We start from the raw sequence: 19,006 nt of genomic DNA, 5'->3' as shown, positions 1-19,006 counted from the left end.
AGGCTGGCAATGATGTTTCTCTCGGTGCTTTACAGGTATCATTCCGGTTTTGTTTGTCTTACACTGATTTTCTTTTTTTATAATGCAACTACCAAGCTAATTCAGTGACTTTCAAAGGGTAGCCCCTAGACCAGCAGAATCTATATCACTTTGGAGTTTATTGGAAATGCTTTTTTTTCAACCGTATTCCAGACCTAATGACTCCACAGTCTGCAGCTGGAGCTCAAGAGTCTGAGAACGTCCCGCATGTCACCGTGACGCACACTAAACTGAGAGGTATGGAATTGTTATTCCTTTGAAAGGGGAAGGGAATCCATCTTTTCTTTCTGTCTGCTTTTAAAGTTTTTTTGTCTTTGGTGTTTTGTAGATTGTCATGAGCTTAGGAATTAATTTATCTTTCTTTATTTTGATTAATATTTTTGGGGCTTCTTGAGCCTAAGGATTTGTAGCTTCCATTAACCCTGGAAAATTACAGCTCTTTCAATATTTCCGCTATCCTTTCTCTCTGTATATTCTTCTGGAACTTCAATTAGACTTATGTTAGGCCTTCTTGCATCACACTTCTTCTTTTTAACCATTTCCCCACATATGATACACTTTTGTCACCTTTACTCTATGTTTAGGGTCATATCTTCTGCTGTCTCCCAAAGGAGATTAGCATTTGCTTCTGCTACGGGCACGCTAAGTTTGATTTACATCTTGAGTTTTTGGACCACATAGGTAATATGAATTCTTCCTTCAAACCCATGTGAATTCAAATTGTGTTAGAAGTTCTCATGGGAATGTTTCTTCTGTCATTCTGTTCAGTAGTGAGCCAAGGCCAAGACCCTTGGGTACCACCCTCTCCCAATTTTCTGGGGTTGTTGGTTTATTTGTTTGTTTTTAATTCATCCACATAGGTCATTGCCTTTTGAAGATCTTGGCTTCTCTGGTGTTTCTGAGCTTACCCCCATCCTGCTGAGGCCGAGTCTTTAATTCCTATTTCCTCATAGACTATTAAAACACAGCTAGACACCACTAAAAGATTATCAAAAACTAGCTCTAGTATTAGCTTAACCCTGTGGATTTTTGCCTTTCATTTATTTGCTTTTTTCCTGCCAATTGAAAAATTAATATATCGGTCGATATATGATCAACTATGTCACAGATCCTACACTGGAAAAATAAAAAGGACCATCAACTAATGCAATGCGAAATAGGAGCACAAAAAATATTTGTGAAATAGATGAGTTCACACAGGTTTCTCTGAGCCCTGGGACCTACCGAGAGGTTCGAGTCCAGCTGGTTGCCCTGGTCTATTATTCTCTCTCTGTTCTTTCAAGATGAGTTTGTATCGAGCACCTGCCATTTACTATGTTCTGTTCAAGCTGCATTAAGATAGACTTGTTACCTGTGTTAGGAGCGTACAATGCATTCAGTTCAGAAAATGCCCCTGAGCATGCACCAGCCTAAAGGCCAGGGCTGAGCTCTTGTGGGGCAGTGGAGAAGCGGCCCCTTCTGATGCGGGAACAGAGAGGTGAGCAGGGTGTCGCCTGAGAGATGCCAGGCGAAGGGCAAGCGCTTCCCCCAGCACAGAGAGGGGAGGAGAGGGCGGTTCCAGAGACAGAGGAAGCGACTCGGGGCAGGTGAAGCAGGCCGAGCGAAGGGATTGAAATGGAAAGAGCCCAGGGCCGATGGTGTTAGTGCACTGAAGAGAAGCTGTGGGGTTTGTATTATTTATGCAGCAAAAGAGAGACGTGGGCTCCTGACCCAGAATGGTGCAGGACATGGGATATTTTCACATTAACGGAGGTGGCTGACTAAACCTGTGGCCAGGCCGGACATTTTACACTGGGGTAGGGGTTTCAGGGTGACCCTAGGGGCCCCCAGGAGTGCTTGGCGTGGTTGGTTCCAGGTGAGGAGGTCCCGTCTGGTGTCAGGAATGACCGTCTCCGTGGCCAGCTGGCTGCGACAGTGTGCAGTGTCGTGGCGTTAAATGTGATTCTGGAAAGTGGCTGTATTGCCCTTGGTTAATAGCCGGCCAGCTCCTAAATCCTGGCTCCGTGCTCAGCCGGTTGCTGAGACCCTGGCTGGCGAACTGGTTGTTAAAGTAGAAAACGACTCAGGAATTATTCTGCACAAAACGTCAGCGGCAGGATAAATAACCGTCGCCCTCATTAATCCCCGCGGGCCGCGTCTGCCTGAGCCTGGCTTTTCCATAATGAAAATATGTCAGCCCGGGATGTATGTCTGCGCCGGGGACCGAGCAGCGGGAGGAGCTGGATTCTCCGCTCAGCCGCGGGAACGGCGGGCGCCGCGGGGGGCTCGGGTCAGGCGGGAGGGGGCCGCGGGGTGAGATGTGAGGGGTTCAGAGCAAACTTCACCTTGACCGCCCCCCCTTTTATTAGAGACAGCGCGCCAGGTGGGGTAGCCCGGCGGCTAAGACATGCGCTCGGCTTTGTGGCCCTGGAAGCCGTGGCGTCAGCAGAAAGCCCGGGGCTGAGGGTCCGGGGTGTGGCAATGGTGTCACTCAGGAGGCCAAGTTCACCGCCCCCAGGGAGTGCAGACTGATGGGACCTCAGAGAGCAGGTGGCACAGCCCATTCACTTCCCAGGGGAGCAGCCCGAGGCCAGCAAGGGAAGGGACCTGCCTGAGGAATCTCAGGAGCCGGGGAGGTGCTCGCCTGGCGGTGGCCCGCGCTCGGCCGCCTGCTTTCCTGGCAGGGTCGCGCCCTGTCTGTCCCCTGCTCCACCGCAAGAGGCAGAATTCTTTGGGGGCAAGATCGGATTTGCTGGGCGCGCAGTGCTGGGTCCCCGGTGGCTGACAAATGGGCATTGCTGTACTGTCAGACCTTTTACCAGGGCCCAGGGTGTCTGGCTTTTTGTTTTTGTTGTTCATATGTGCATGTGTGTACATACCTTTTATTTTATTTACCTTCTATATTTTATTTTTTAAGTCAGAACACAGCCCTAGAGCATAGCAGTTAAGAACATGGGCTTGGGAGGTGGACAGCCCACCCTGGGTTCAAATCCTCACTCTGCCATTTACTAGCTGTGTGGCTTTAGACAGGATGCTTCACCTCTCTGTACAATAGGAAGAGCAATCGTATCAACTACGGAACCGTGTGAGAGAAAATAGAGATTAGTGAGCAGCTAACACTCAGCCTCGGCATCTGGTGACGGTTACCGTGTTTCCCTCTGGCGCCGACTCGCCCCACCCCAGCTCACCTGTGACAAGCTGTAGCATACAGAGGCTGGCCTGTGCCATCGGCAGCACAGTGTTCTCTCACTCGATGTCACAGTCAGTTTTCTTCTCGGTGGGAGAAGCGCGTGAACCGTGAGTAGACTAAAGTGGATGTCTGCACTGGTTTTAAAAACGAGCCTTGATGACCAGGACTCTAGGAAAAGCTGCCGAGAGCCCCATGTCCACAAGCCCCAGAAACAGCGTCACCCAGGTCTCCACTGTAAGAACTGGTCAGAAATTAGAACTAAGACTTAGATTTTAATTAGTTCCCTTGTTTCATTGATTCTTTTGTGAGAATTATGATTAGTAGTACAGCTTTTTAAAATTAAGCTTAGATTTATGTGACTAGAGTTCAAATTTGTGCAAAATAAGTGGGGGGAAGAAACACTTCTGTATAATCGAATGGTTTCTTTAAAAAAAAACAGAAAGAAAGAGTGTGAATAGTAAAAGCAGAAATGGGAGGGTGGAATAGTAACACAGGAGTGTCGGCTGCGGATGGCTCTCCGACTGGGACAGCATTTGTGATCAGCTGCTTAGGGTCTGAAGACCCACCGTTCAAAAGAACTGCAAACCATTACTTGGCACCGAGCTTGCCCTGCGACATGTAACCTTCACACTTACGAACAGAACTCACGGGCACGGTGCACTTGTCATCAGCAGTCCTACCCAGAGCCTCATGTTAACAGGATTCCGTTTATACGAAGTGCTCAGAAAAGGCACATCTGTAGAGTCTTAGCGGTCGCCCGGGGCTCAGGATGGGGGAGAGGAAGGACCACAGCTTGGGCTTGAGGGTTTTTTTTCAGGTTGTAAAATTAGATGTGATGTGGTTGACAACTCTATAAATTTTATAAATGTCACACCTAAAATAGGTAGACTTTATACTAAGTAAATTACACCTCAAAGCTGTCAAAAAAAAATTCAACCGGTGTAGAATAGATGGACAAATTCAACCTGTAGGAAGGTATTGATCAACTGTCGTGCTTTCTATGAGGGCGCTCTAAAGAAAAAACATAAAACTTGCCAGGCAGAATTTACTGGTCAGTCTTTTTTGGTCCTCTTACCGTTTACTTATATCCAATATTCAAACGATAGCAGCTGGGATTCAGGTACCGGGCACTAAGGAATGAGTAGGGCATGTCTTGCTTTATATTTTTATTTTTCACTGTGGTAAATATACATAACCTACAGGTTACGATTTGAACCATTTTTAAGGGTACGTACAGTTCGGTGGGACTGAATACCTTCACATGGTTGTCCAGAACTTTTTCAGCATTCTAGATCGAAACTCTATACCCATTAAGCACTAATTCCTCTTTTCCCCCTTTCCCCAGCCCCTGGGGCCCTCTGGTCTGTTTCCATCTCCATGTAATTGACTGTTCTGCGCACCTCATAGAAGGTTGGTCGTGCAATATCTGTTCTTTGTGTTTCACTTATTTCCATTTAGCAGTGTTTTGAAGGTCCGCCTAAGTTGTAGCATGGGTCAGAATTTCCACATTTTTTTACCCGTTCGTCCACTCATGGACGTTTGGATCGCCACCTTTGGCTGTTGTGTTTAATGCTGCTGTGAACATTGGTGCACAAGCATCTATCCAAGTTCCTGTTTTAAATTTTTGGGGTTAATACCTAGGAGTGAAATTTCTGGGTCACCATAAGAAAGGATGAAATACTGCCATATGCCACAGCATGGATGGATCTTGAGGCTATCATGCTAAGCGAAATAATTCAGACAAAAAAGTCAAGAACCATGTGATTTCACTCATATGTGGGATATGAAACTGAAAGCAACAAATAGACAAACAAGACAGACAAACAGAAACTCATAGACGCAGACAACAGTATGTGGTTACCAGAGGGAAAAGGGGTCTGGGGGAGGTCGTACAGAGGGTTAAATACATGGCGATGGAAGGAGATGTGACTTTGGGTGGCAAACACACAGTGCAATATACAGGTGACGTATCATAGGACCGTATACCTGAAACCTGTATAATTGTATTAACCATCGTCAACCCAGTAAATTTAATTTTAAAAAAGGAAATTGCTGGGTCATGTAGTAATTCTATGTTTAACTTTCTGAGGAGCCGTGACACTGTCTTCCAGGGTGGTTCTAACATTTACACTCACACCTGCGATACACAAGGGTTTCTGTTCCTCCACGTCTTTGTCAACACTTGCTGTTTCTCATAGTAGCCATCCTGAAGGATGCAAAGTTGTATCTCATTGTGATTTTGATTCACATTGCCCTAATAATTAGTGATGTTGAGCACCTTTGCATGTGCTCAGAGGTCATTTGGAAAATGTCTATTTAAGTCCCTTGCTCATTTTTAATTGGGTTGCTCTTTTGTTGTTGACTTGTAGCCGTTCTTTATATATTCTGGATATTAACCCCTGATCAGATATATAATTGTAAATATTTTCTCCCATTCCATGGGTTGCTTTTCAATCCCTTAATAGTGTCCTTTGGTGCACAAAATGTTAAAATTTCAGTGAAGTCCAGTTTATCTGTTTTTTTCCTCTTGTTGCCTGTGGTTTTGGTGTCACATGCAAAAAATCATTGTTAAATCCAGTGTTATGACATTTTCCTCGTGTTTTTTTTATAAAACTTTTATAGTTTCAGTTCTTACCGTAAGGTCTTTGATCCGAGTTAATTTTTTAATTTTTTTTTTTGTTTAAAATATTACAGATGTCCCTTTTGCTCCCCAATGACCCGTTCCACCCCGTCCCTTCCCCCTCCCCAGTCCCTCTCCACACCATTGTCCCTGTCCATGGGTTGTGCATATATGCATATAAATTCTTTGGTTACTCTCTCCCCCTCCACCTACCCGCCCTCCTCCAACCCTCTGACATTCATCAGTCTCATCTATGCTTCCATGTCATTGAATCTATTCCGTTCATCAGTTTATTAAGTTCTTTAGATTCCATGTATAAGCGAGATCATGTGATATTTTTCTTTCGCTGCCTGGCTTATTTCACTTAGCATAATATTCTCCAGGTCCATCCATACTGTCCCAGAGGGTACAAGATCCTTGTTCTTTACAGCTGCATAGTATTCCATGGTGTAAATGTCCCACAGCTTTTAATCCACTCATCTACTGATGGGCACTTGGGCTGTTTCCAGATCTTAGCTATTGTAAACTGTGCTGCTATGAACATCGGGGTACATATATTCTTTCTGATTAATGTTTCAGGATTCTTAGGGTACATTCCTAGGAGGGGAATCACTGGGTCAAACGGCAGCTCCATTTCTAATTTTTTGAGGAAACTCCATACTGTTTTCCATAGTGGCTGCCCCAGTCTGCATTCCCACCAGCAGTGTACTAAGGTTCGCCTTTCTCCACACCCTCGCCAGCACCTGTCCTTTGCTGATTTGTTGATGGTGCCATTCTGACAGGTGTGAAGTGATACCTCATTGTGGTTTTCATTTGCATCTCTCTGATGTTTAGCAACATTGAGCATTTTCTCATGTGTCTCTTGCCCATCCGTATGTCCTCTTTGGAGAAGTGTCTATTCAGGTCCTTTGCCCATTTCTTATTGGGTTGCTTGTCTTCCTCTTGCTGAGTGCTATGAGTTCTTTGTACACTTTGGAGATTAGCCCCTTATCAGATGCATCCTTGGCAAATATGTTTTCGCAAACCATGGGGTTCCTTTGTATTTTGAGGCTGTTTTCTTTTGCTGTGCAGAAGCTTTTTAGTTTGATGTAGTCCCTTATGTTTATTTTTTCTTTCGTTTCTCTTGCCCTAGGAGATGTATCAGTGAAAAGTCCACTACGTGGGATGTCTGTGACTTTACTGCCTATGTTTTCTTCCAGGATTTTTATGGTCTTTTATTCATTTAGAGTTTATTTTTGTGTATGGTGAAAGTTGGTGGTCTAGTTTCATTCTTTTGCATGTATCTGTCCAGTTTTCCCAGCACCACTTATTGAAGAGACTGTCGTTACTCCATTGGATACTCTTGCCTCCTTTGTCAAATATTAACTGACCATAATGCGTGGGTCTATTTCTGGGGTCTCTGTTCTGTTCCATTGATCTATATGCCTGTTGTTGTACCAATATCAGGCCGTTTTGATTACACTGGCTTTGTAATACAGTTTGAAGTCTGGTAATGTGATCCCTCCCACTCTGTTCTTTTTTCTCAAGATGGCTGCAGCTATTCAGGGTCTTTTTTGGTTCTATATAAATTTTTGAAATGTTTATTCTAGGTCTGTGAAATAGGCTGTTGGTATTTTCATAGGAATTGCATTAAATTTATAAATTGCTTTGGGTAGTATGGACATTTTAATGATATTGATTCTTCCAATCCATGAGCATGGTATATTCTTCCACCTGTTTAAATCTTCCTCTATTTCTTTTATCAGTGTCCCGTAGTTTTCCTAATACAGGTCTTTTATATCCTTGGTTAAGTTTATTCCTAGGTATCTTATTTTTTTAGTTGCAATGGTAAATGGTATTGCTTTTTTAGTTTCTCTCTCTGAAAGTTCATTGTTGGTGTATAAGAATGCCATTGATTTCCAGATGTTGATTTTGTATCCAGCTACCTTGCCAAATTCATTGATCAAATCTTGTAGTACTTTGACCGAGTCTTTAGGGTTTTCTATGTACAATATCATGTCATCTGCAAATAATGACAGTTTTACTTCCTCCTTTCCAATTTGGATACCTTTTATGTTTTCTTCCTGTCTGATGGCTGTGGCGAGGACTTCCAGTACTATGTTGAAGAAGAGTGGTGAAAGGGGACATCCCTGTCTTGTTCCGGATTTTAATGGAAATGGTTTTAGTTTTTGCCCATTGAGTATGATGTTGGCTGTAGGTCTGACATATATGGCCTTTATTATGTTGAGGTCTGATCCCTCTATTCCCACTTTGCTGAGAGTTTTTATCAGAAATGGGTGCTGGATTTTGTCGAATGCTTTTTCTGTGTCTGTTGATATGATGATATGATTTTTGTCCTTCATTTTGTTTATGTGATGTATCACATTTATTGATTTGCAGATGTTGTACCAGCCTTGCATCCCCGGAATAAATCCCAGTTGGTCATGATGTATGATCTTTCTAATGTATTGCTGGATCCAGTTTGCTAGTATTTTATTGGGGATTTTAGCATCTATGTTCATCAGGGATATTGGCCTTTAATGTTCTTTCTTTGTAGCATCTTTATCTGGTTTGGGGATTAGGGTGATGCTGGCCTCATAAAAAGGGTTTGGGAGTTTTTCCTCCTCTTGAATTTTCTGGAATAGTTTGAATAGAATAGGTGTTCATTCTTCTTTGAATGTTTGGTAAAACTCGCCTGTAAATCCATCTGGTCTAGGACTTTTGTTTGCTGGGTGTTTTTTGATTACTGCTTCAATTTCATTAGTTGTTATCAGCCTATTCAGGTTTTCTGCCTCTTCTTGATTCAGCTTTGAAAGGTTGTATGCTTCTAGGAATTTATCCATTTCCCTCATGTTGCCCAATTTGTTGGAATATAGTTGCTCATAATATTTTCTTTCAATCCTTTGTATTTCTTTTGGGTCAGTTGTTATATCACCTCTTTCATTTCTGATTTTACTTATTTGGGTCCTCTCTCTTTGTTTCTTAGTGAGTCTGGCTAAAGGTGCATCAATCTTTTTAAATATATCTTTATTGATTTCAGAGAGAGGAAAGGAGAGGGAGAGAGAGAGATAGAAACATCAATGACGAGAGAGTCATTGATCGAGCCCACAACCCGGGCATGTACCCTGACCGGGAATCGAACCCCGATCACCTGGATCCTAGGTTGACACTCAACCGCTGAGCCATGCCCAGCTGGGCAAGGTGCATCAATCTTATTCACCTTTTCAAAAAACCAGCTCTTGGTTTCATTGATTTTTTTGTATCGTTTTTTTAGTCTCTATATCATTAATTTCTGCTCTGATCTTTATTATTTCCTTCCTTCTACTTCCTCGGAGCTTTTCTTGCTGTTCTTGTTCTAGTTCTTTTAGTTGTTGTGTTAGATGGTTCATTAGATCTTTTTCTTGTTTCTTGAGATAGGCCTGTAATGCTATGAATTTTCCTCTCAGAACTGCTTTTGCCATGGCCCATAGGTTTGGGTTGATGTCTGTTCATTTTCGTGACTTTCCCTGAAGTGTTTGATTTCTTCCTTGATCTCCTTGGTAACCCATTCATTGTTTAATAACATGCTATTTAGCCTCCATGTGTTTGAATGTTTTTGAGTTTTTTAATAGTGGTTGATTTCTAGTTTCATGGCATTGTGATCTGAGAAGATGCTTGATATGATTTAAATCTTCTTATATTTGTAGAGACTTGCCTTGTGCCCTAACATGTGGTGTATTTTTGAGACTGTTCCATGTGCACTTGAGAAGAATGTGTATTCTGCTGCTTTGGGGTGAAATGTCCTGTAAATGTCAATTTAATCCATTAGGTCTAATGATTCGTTTAAGGTCTGTGTTTCCCTGTTGATTTTTTGTCTTGATGATCTGTCCAGTGCTGACAGTGGGGTGTTAACGTCCCCCACTGTGATTGTGTTGCTGTCCGTCTCCCCTTTAAAGTCCCCCAAGAAATTTTTTATATATTTAGGTGCTCCTGTATTGGGTGCATATATGTTTATAAGGTTTATTTCCTCCTGTTGGATTGATCCCTTTAGTAATATGTAGTGACCATCTTTCTCTCTTGTTATGGTCTTTATTTTGAAGTCTGTTTTGTCAGAAATAAGAATCGCTACTCCAGCTTTCTTTTCCTTCCCATTTGTATGGAATATTTTATTCCATCCCTTCACTTTTAGCCTGTGTGAGTCTTTTGCTCCTAGATGGGTCTCTTGTAGACAGCATATATTTGAGTCCTGTTTTCTTATCCATTCAGCTACCCTTTGTCTTTTGATTGGACCATTTATTCCGTTTACATTTAAGGTTACTATTCATATCAACTTATTTAATGCCATTTTTCCCCTTTATGCTGATGTACCTTTCTCTCACTATTCTTTCTTTTTCTAAAAGCAGTCCTTTTAGCATTTCTTGCAATGCTGGTTTAGTGGCACTGAACTCCTTTAGCCTTTTTTTGTCTGGGAAGCTTTTTATTTCACCTTCAAATTTAAATGATAGCCTTGCTGGATAAAGCAATCTTGGTTGCATGTTCTTGCTTTTCATTACTTGCAGAACTTCATGCCACACCCTTCTGGCCTGAAGAGTCTCTGTTGAGAAATCTGCTGTCAGCCTTATGGGGTTCCCTTGTAGGTCACTGCGTCTCTCTCTTGCAGCCTTTAATATTTTCTCTTTGTGCTTGACATTTGCCATTTTAATTATGATGTGTCTTGGAGTGGGTCTCTTTGGGTCCCTCTTGTTTGGAACCCTCTGTGCTTCCTGAACTTGTGCGGCTTTCTCCTTCGCCAGCCTAGGGAAGTTTTCTATCATTATTTCTTCCACCAAGTTCTCTATCCCTTGCTCTCTTTCCTCCCCCTCTGGCAGTCCTATAATGCGAATGTTGTTTCCCTGCATGTTGTCCCAAAGCTCCCTTAGGTTGTCCTCATGCTTTTTAAGTGTTTTTTCTTTTTGCTGCTCTGATTGTGTGATTTTTTTCTACCTTGTCTTCTAAGTCACTTATTCTATCCTCTGCTTCATTGAGCCTGCTTTTAATTCCCTCCAGTGCATCTTGATATCAGATACAGCATTCTTTATCTCTGTCTGAGTTTTATTTATGGTATGTATTTCTTTTTTCATGTTTTCACTAAGGTTCTCGATCTTATCATCTAGAGTCTTCTTAAGTTCCTTGAACATCTTCATCATCCATACTCTGAACTCCATTTCTGATAACTTGCTTAACTCCATCTCATCAACGTCTTTTTTTGGTGATGTTTCCTTTTCTTTAATTTGGGGGTTGTTTCTTTGTCTCCCCATTTTGGTAGGTCTTAGTGTTTGTATCTATATATTAGATATATTTGCTGTCCCCCAATCTTGTGGGATGAGATTTTGTTTTGTGGGTCCAGTGGAGCCCAGAGGCGTGTTTTCCTTACACCTCTGAGCTTTTTGGTCTAGGCGTGTCCCTCTTGTGGGTGCCTGTTTTGTGGTTTCTTTATGTTCTCTTGTTGTGGTTGGGTCTAGATTGTCATTGATCAGTCCTTGGCAGGACCCTCCTCTCAGGTTGGTTAACTGTGTCTCAGCCCCAACCTCGATGTGTAAGCTGTTGTACGGGTGCTGGCAAGGCAGGACACTACACAACTAAAATTCCAGGAAACAAGAAGTATCTTACAAAATATCTTGACAGTCACAATGAAAACAACCCACGTGAAAATAGAACTGGGAGAGTGAAGGGAGAACACACACACACACACACACACACACACACAGACAAAATGCTTAAAAATAAAAAGAGAAAGAAAAGTAACGCTTATAGAGAGATGTATATTGTTAATGGCGAAAATTTACAAAATAATAATAAACTAAAATGTAAAAAATAGAGAAGCTACTGGGAGATAACAGAAGCAGAGAAAAGATTCTGAAAGAAGGGCCAGCAAAAAATTAAGGGAGAGAATAGGAATAGGATAATAGTTGAAAATGAGAAAACAAAAATACAATAAAGAGAATCAGAGAAACTAAGAATCAGACAGGAAGACAGAAGGGAGCATAATGAAAGAATGAAAGAAAAGTAGAAATAGAAAAAAGAAAAAGAGGAAAAAAGTTATGGGAATGGATTGAGGAGAGAGAAATAAAGCCCAGGCAGGCAGGGAGTCCAGTAAGAGATTTGAGGAACCTATAGAGGAAAGCAGTAAACTTCGTTATAATGATAAAGTCCCAGTCGTTAAGCAGGGATAACAAGAAACTCTTGATATTAGAAGCAAGGATAAAACAAAACAAAGCAAATAACCAAAACAAAACTAAAAACAAGCTAAGCAAGACAAAATTCTTTTATTAAAAAAAAAAAAAATTTAATTTTTTAAATAAAATTTTAAAAAGAAAAAACAAATTTTCTCCCCTTTCTCTCCTTCCTAAGGAAAAAAGAGAAAAATAAACAAATCCACAAACAAAAAACACAAAAACCCAAAACCAAAAATCCAAAACCAGACAAAACAAAAAAACAGCAGGAAAAAAGGTAGGCAATCAGGTGAGTTTCTTCTGGGCAGCTTATGTTGTCTGAGGGTCACTGTGTTCTGTGCTGGTTTCTGTTCTCCTGGGAGGTGCTTGTGTATCAGCCAATGTGAGGAGCCGTCTAGGTTTGGCTCTGGTGTCCTTAGGTAGATGGTTGATCTGAGGCTCTCCGTGGGCCACCTCCTCTTGTCAGCTATTTTGCAACCTTGTAGTTGCCTGGTCTTATTCCAGAATCTTCTGTAGGGTCTTTAGGGTGAAGGGTGGCTAGTGTAGCCCAGGGTTTCACTCCTCTTAGAGGTGTCGCTGTCAGGTGCTCACTCTGCGGGAGTTAGTCTCTGGTCCACCGCCAGCTCCTCAGTCCCTCCCCTGTCCTGTGATTCTAGTTCCCCAGGCTCTGTCCTGCTGCAGCTTCAGATTGATTTCAGCCTGTTGCCTCTTCTGTCTGGGCCGTTTCAGCAGCCTGGGCTCAGTGGGTTCGATTAAGAACACCTTCTGGTGGGCCCTCTGCCTGCCCAGCCCCCAGCAGGGGTTTCAGCTTTTCCTCCAGTTCCCAAAGAACAGTCCCTGAGAGTCTTGTTCTTATAAAGTCCTCCTGTGAGCTGCTCTCCCTTCCCCCTCAGGACTGTGCCCTACGGGTGTGTCTGAGGCCTCAGTGAGCAGGACCCGCCCTTTTCCTGTTGGGGGCGGTGCTCCCGGCTGCAGGAGAGGCCGGCAGGCTCCGCCCCTCCCTGCTCAGCTCTGGTTGGCTGGTCGCACCAGGCCCGCCCCTCAGACCGTCTACTGTGCAGACCCCAGTCCCAGCCTCCGCTGGTCTGTGCACACAGTGCACGCCGGGAAGGGGGGAACCGGTTCCACAATCAAACTCGCAAAAGCACAAAGCAACACACAGGCAGAGAGTCAGCCCTGCAAGGTCCCGCCGCCTGCGCACCAAGGCACCCAGCGGGGCGGGACCCAAAGTCAGCTCCGCTCAGCTCCCCGCACCACTGGTCTCAGCAAAACTGGGGTGGCTCACAGGCCACCACGGCGCCCCTCAGCGCTGGTCCCAGATCCCAGCCTCTCTGCATGGAGAGCTCAGTGCGGGAGGGCTCCTCCCCTCCCCTCCCCCACGCCAGGCCCATTCAGCACTTTCTGGGGCTCAGCACACTGCCCCACAGGGAGGCAGAGGGGCCCCGTGTGCGGCTGCTCAGTGCAGTCCTCTGGTCCCTCACCACTCGGGTGCCACAGGCCTTGGGTCAGCCTTCCCTGTGGGCAGCATCCGAGCATTAGACGCTGGTTGCAGCTGCCATTAGAGGCCCTGTTTCCTGGGAAGGCGCCGGCCGCCATCAGAGGCCCTGTTTCCTGGGAAGGCGCCGGCCGCCATCAGAGGCCCTGTTTCCTGGGAAGGCGCCGGCCGCCATCAGAGGCCCTGTTTCCTGGGAAGGCGCCGGCCGCCATCAGAGGCCCTGTTTCCTGGGAAGGCGCCGGCCGCCATTAGAGGCTCTGTTTCCTAGGAAGGCTCCATTGCCTCCGGGACTCACCGCTCCCCAGGTCCCTCTGCCCTGTGTGCGGGGCACTCGTCCCTTCGTCGCTCCGGGTGTGGGATCCCCGCCTTTGGATGCCGTCTGCACTCCCAACGGGGGAGCTTTGCAGCCTCCAAGCCTCGGGGCTCCCCCTTCCTACACGCCCCTCTTATCAGACTCTGTGATGTGTCTGTCTTCAGTGCTCCCCACTCGCGCTCCGTCCACTCAGGTATGTTTCTCTGTTTTTTTCAAGCTGGCTACGTAGGATTTTATGAGTAAATTGAGTCCGTGGCTGGGAGCAGGGCCTCTGTTCCTTCTCACAGGGCCGCCATCCTCCCTCACCCTGAGTTAATTTTTGTACATGGCATAAGGAAAGGGTCCAACTTCATTCTTTTGCACATGGATACCCAGTTTTCCTAGCGCCCTTTGTTGAAAATACTGTCCTTTCCCCATTTAATATTTGGCACCCTCATTGAAAATCATTTGACCATATATACAAGGGCTTATTTCTGGCCTCCCATTTCTATTCTATTTGTCTATATATCTGTTTTTATGCAGGAACTTCACCGTTTTGATTAGCATAGCAGTGGCCAGAGCAGACATCCTTGTCTTACTCATGGACACAGAGGTGAAAAAAGCTCTGGGTTTTTTATTACTGAGTCAGGTGTCTGCTGTGCGATTTTCATATATGGACTTTATTAAGTGCTTCCTCAGGAATAATTTCTGTCCCCTGAATGGGTTGTGTTTTCCTGGTGGTTTATGTACCTTGTGATTTTTTTGTTGAAAATAAGGCCTTCGGGGAAACCAAACCAAACCAAACCCAGCCACCTGTCTGTGCAGACTAGCTCTGGGCCAGGGAGGCCCTTCACTATGAACTGGGCACGTCTGAGGCTTGGGATGGGCCCACGGTGAAAAGGTGGTGAAAAGGTTTGCTTTTCTCACGCATCTTGCTTCAACATGCATCTTGCCTGGCCTGCGTGGCTCCCCCTCACTTTCCAGTATCTTAATTTCCCAAATGGTCTCACTTCAGGGTCCTTCAGAGCCTGAGGTGGCCCGTTGTGTGCCTTTACTTATAATCTCCTGTCCCAGGCATCTGCAGGTCTGCAGTCGCCCTGCAGCTTTCACGAACAGTGCCTGCCGCTGCTTCCCGCCTGAGACTTGGGTGACACAGAGACCAGAGCTTCAGGCAGGTGCCAGACGGGCTAGGGTGTTGCCGAAAGGTCTCTGCTCATTCTGGTTCCTGGGATGGAAGCGGGAACTGAGCGCCACTTCTCCAGATCTGGGCCATGTCGCACTGGGGAGAGAATGGTCTCGGGCAGTGACTGTCAACCTTTCTCATCTCACGGCACATAAACTAATTACTAAAATTCTGTGGCACACCAAAAAATATATCTTGCCAATCTGACCAAAAAAAAAAGGTATAATTTTGATTCATTCTCGCCAGACGGCTATTGTTGTGTTGGCTGTTGTCATTTTTTTATTTGACAGTCTAAGTGAAAAGAGGCCAGTGCCCCTGACTGAACAGTCGGGCATCGCAAGTTTTAAAATCCTTGCGGTGTACCCGACACACTGTTGAAAATTGCCGGTCGCGGCCAAATAGCACCACCGTGAAATTTTCATCCCTTTGAATGTCGCCTTTTGTTGATTAGCTGTCCTCTGGGCTTCTGTGGACGTTTCACTTGTGTGGAGCTCTGCACGATTCTCTTAGTCGGGGTTGATGTTCCGTAACGTTTCCATAGGAGTTTGGAGCTCCCCACTCTGCCATTTGCTCCGGTCTCTTGCTTTTGAAGGGTTCCTATCTGGTGAGAAGGGGACCTGGCAGTTACCAAGCACCGGGTGCTAGAGGAAAAGACAAGGAGCACCCGGCTCCTCTGAGGGGGTTCCTGGGGGAGCAGTAACTAGGGGGCCCTGCGGGCATCCCCGGCGAAGGAGCAGCGCCCAGACCGCGGGCAGGGGCTGCAGAAGGAAAAGGGATCAGAGCCCGAGAAGGGGGGCGAAGGGAATGAATTAAAGGGCAGCCTGTTTGCCAAGCCAGATAGCTCATATTTGGTCCTGAAAGTGACGGGAAACCTGAAGATGAAGCATGGCAGCCACACGGTCAGATTTGCCTGGAGAATCAACTATCCCGGCAGCAGCAGCACGTAGGGCTGGAGCTGGGCTCGGAGAAAGCGGGGCGCTGGACGAAAATTCCTAGGACGGTTCAGAAAGGTGACGGTGGCCGGACCATGACAGCGGCGGGGGGCGGAGAGGAAGAGATGTGTGTGGAAAGGTGAGTTGACCGAAGTTAGTGACTCATCACAGGCTGGGGGTGGCGGTCGGCAGAGCTGGTGGTATTCCCGAAGTCAGAGTGTCGGCGGAGAAATTTTGAAGAAGCTGATGTTGTTTTTTAAATATTTTTATTTTTTAAAATATATCTTTATTGATTTCAGAGAGGAAAGGAGAGGAGGAGGAGGAGGAGGAGGAGGAGGAGGAGGAGAGAGAGAGAGAGAGAAACATCAACGATGAGAGAGTTGTCACCGATGGGCTCAGTGCGCCCTGACTGGGGATTGAACCTTGATCTCCTGGATCCTAGGTCGATGCTCAGCCACTGAGCCACGCCCGGCTGGGCCTAAATATTAATTTTTAAGTCACAAGACATTATGGTGCATTGCCTTTGTGACAAAAAACAAAAGTGAAACACAGAGATGGGGCTGAGGCCCCCGCTGGCCCCCAGAGCCAGTCCCAGCCCTTCCCTCAGCGGCCGGCCGCGCTGCCAGCTGGTGTGTGTCCCTTCGTCACGTTCTGGGCATTTCCACACTTACCTGGGAAAATGGACAGTGCCGCCTTTAGATATATAGCTTAGTATTTAATACTCTGTCACTTGAAGTTTTCCTCGCGCGGCTGATTCTTTAGAAGCGCTGCTCAGGGAGCGCCCGTGCGGTTACTTGGCTCTTTTTGCCGCAGAGCTTTCCGTGGCATAGGGTAACCCGTGTGCCCACTGAAGGATTTTTAATTTTGTCCCAGATTTCTCGTTCTAACAAATGATGCTGCCATGAAAATACTTCTACATCTTTGTAAATTAGTGTGATTTTCCCCCTTAGGAGCCGTTCTGAGAAGTGGAATTACTGGGTCCTAGGCTGTATACTTTCATTTTCACAGCAGCTGCCAAACTTCCGGACGTGGGGTCTGACTGCAGTGTTCTTTATTCCACACTCGCACCAACATTGGGCTTTTTTCTGAGTGAAAACTGATAGGTCACGGCTTTAATCTGTGTTCTCTGATCATGAGTGAGGGCAGGCATTACTGTGTCTCCTACGAGCCACTTGTATTTATCTTCTCCCCATTAGTTTGTTGGACTATGTTTTTCTTATGGATTTATAGGAGCTCAAAAGTATTTTGTAGCCAATCCTTTATCCTTTTGTCACCAATGTCGTCTTTAGTTTCTTGTTTACCTTTTGTTTATGGTGTGATATTAATTTTGACGGAGGAGAATTCATCAGTGTTTTCCCTGATGGCTCGTCTCTGTTGGGACTGATTAAGAGAAGCCTGCTGGCTCTCGTTGTCACAGGCATATCCACTTTGTGTTTCACTCTGTCATTCTGATTTTTTAAGCTTTGAAATTGAGGTGTCGGTGGGAAATTTGAGTAGAATTATGTAAATGGCAGGGGATTGTTTCAGAATGGAGTGGAAGTCAAAACCAAACTTGAGACATAGATTGGGGGTCTCCAGAGTGGGGGTGGTGGCCAACCAAGGGCACAGAGGAGACTGTCTAGAAGAAAGTGTGAGCAGGAGTGGGCCAGGGACGCAGACCCGAGGAACCCTGGCATTAACAGAAGTGGGTGAACAAAAGTACATATGAGACCTAAAAGGAATGGTCGAGAGGTGGGAGGAAAACCAGGGAATGACGGGTAAAAGGAACCAAGAAAGACCAGCCGTGACAGGCTGCAGCAGCCCGTTGGTGTCAGTGTGACACCCACCAACCTATGTTGTCACAATCACTTATTTGTCTGTTTTCAAGGAGATAACTCACAGAGCAGGCACCGGGTTTACTCACATTTATATTCCTGGAACTGAATGGGGGCCTGCCCATAGTGGCGCTCGCCCATCCAACACACATTAACCTATAAATCTCCAATCTACTAATAAAACCTATAAAAGCTTGTTGAATGAATACATTTTGAAATATGCCTCTTTCCTTGAACTGAATTTTCAAAGAAAATCTTACAGATGACTAGGAATTGTGGGGAGGTGCTGTGACCTCCTGCCTCACACAGTGTCTCTGAACTGGGAGAACTGCCTCTGACAGGCCAAGGTGGCACCGTGAGGGCTCAGCTGGAGGAGTGTGACGTCTGGCCCGTCCCGCTGTGCCGGGGGGGGGGGGGGGGCCACAAATGTAGCTGCTCCCGAGCTTCGGGTTGGCCATCGTTCTTCTGACCCTGGCTGGTGGGTTTGGGAAGCACCTTCCTTGTTCAGTCCATCTGCGGATTGTCTGTACAGCCCAGTTCACAGCGTGTTCCTCGCCAGTGGGGCGATTACTCCCCGGGAATAATTAAGTCAGAGCCACAGGGGCCTAAATGTGCAGGAAGGTGGACAGGAGGCAATTCCCGTTCCATTCTGGTGCTTTGACCAGCATCTGGTGTGTGAACCCATGAACTGGGGAGAGCTCATGGTCCCCGTAAAGGAGAGAGATTCTTTTTTCCCAGGAGAACTGGAAAATGAAGTGACCGGGGAGGGAAGGAACAGGCAGAACTGAAACAGCGTAAGGCCGCAAGCAGGGCAGCAGTGAAACCTGGTAGGGACTAAGTAGCAAAACTGAAGCCCGAGAGAGGTGAAAGCAAATACGAGGGTCAGGGGACGTGGTTTAGCCTGAGCGGGCGCAGGGCCCGCGGGCCCTGGGGTGCGATGCGCAGGGGCCAGGCCAGGCAGGGCCGCAGCGGTCAGCCTCGCTCCCGTGCCTGGAAGCCCGGACAGGCGCCGCTGTGCCCTCCCCGGGCTGCACCCACCGCACCAGCACGCCCCACACGCCTGCCAGGCTCACGTCCAAGCTGACAAAGCACAGACACGCAGATGCTGCAGACAAATTAAAATTTATTGAGACAGACAGAAATGCACCTACTCAGGACTACAGTTAAGCAGTTACTATTAACCAAAGAGTCGTGTTCACATTCCAGATAAGTCTACGTGGAAAAGCATTCAGAATTCACTAGGTTTTTCTACGTCACTATTTCTTCTACAGTAGGGACAACAAATTGACACT

The 19,006-nt window shown here is 45.8% G+C and overlaps 1 long non-coding RNA gene across 1 annotated transcript in view; it reads left to right on the top strand.

Annotated features, from left to right (window-relative positions):
* Positions 1-19,006, top strand: part of LOC148093216 (uncharacterized) — a 36,859-nt gene that overhangs the window by 9,185 nt on the left and 8,668 nt on the right. The window lies entirely within an intron of this gene.

The sequence above is a fragment of the Miniopterus natalensis genome, chromosome 4 (assembly GCF_054644295.1).
Source record: "Miniopterus natalensis isolate mMinNat1 chromosome 4, mMinNat1.hap1, whole genome shotgun sequence".
In the NCBI taxonomy this organism is placed as follows: Eukaryota; Metazoa; Chordata; class Mammalia; order Chiroptera; family Miniopteridae; genus Miniopterus; species Miniopterus natalensis.
Note: the sequence above shows the minus strand (reverse complement) of the source record. Positions and strands in the feature narration are given on the sequence as shown.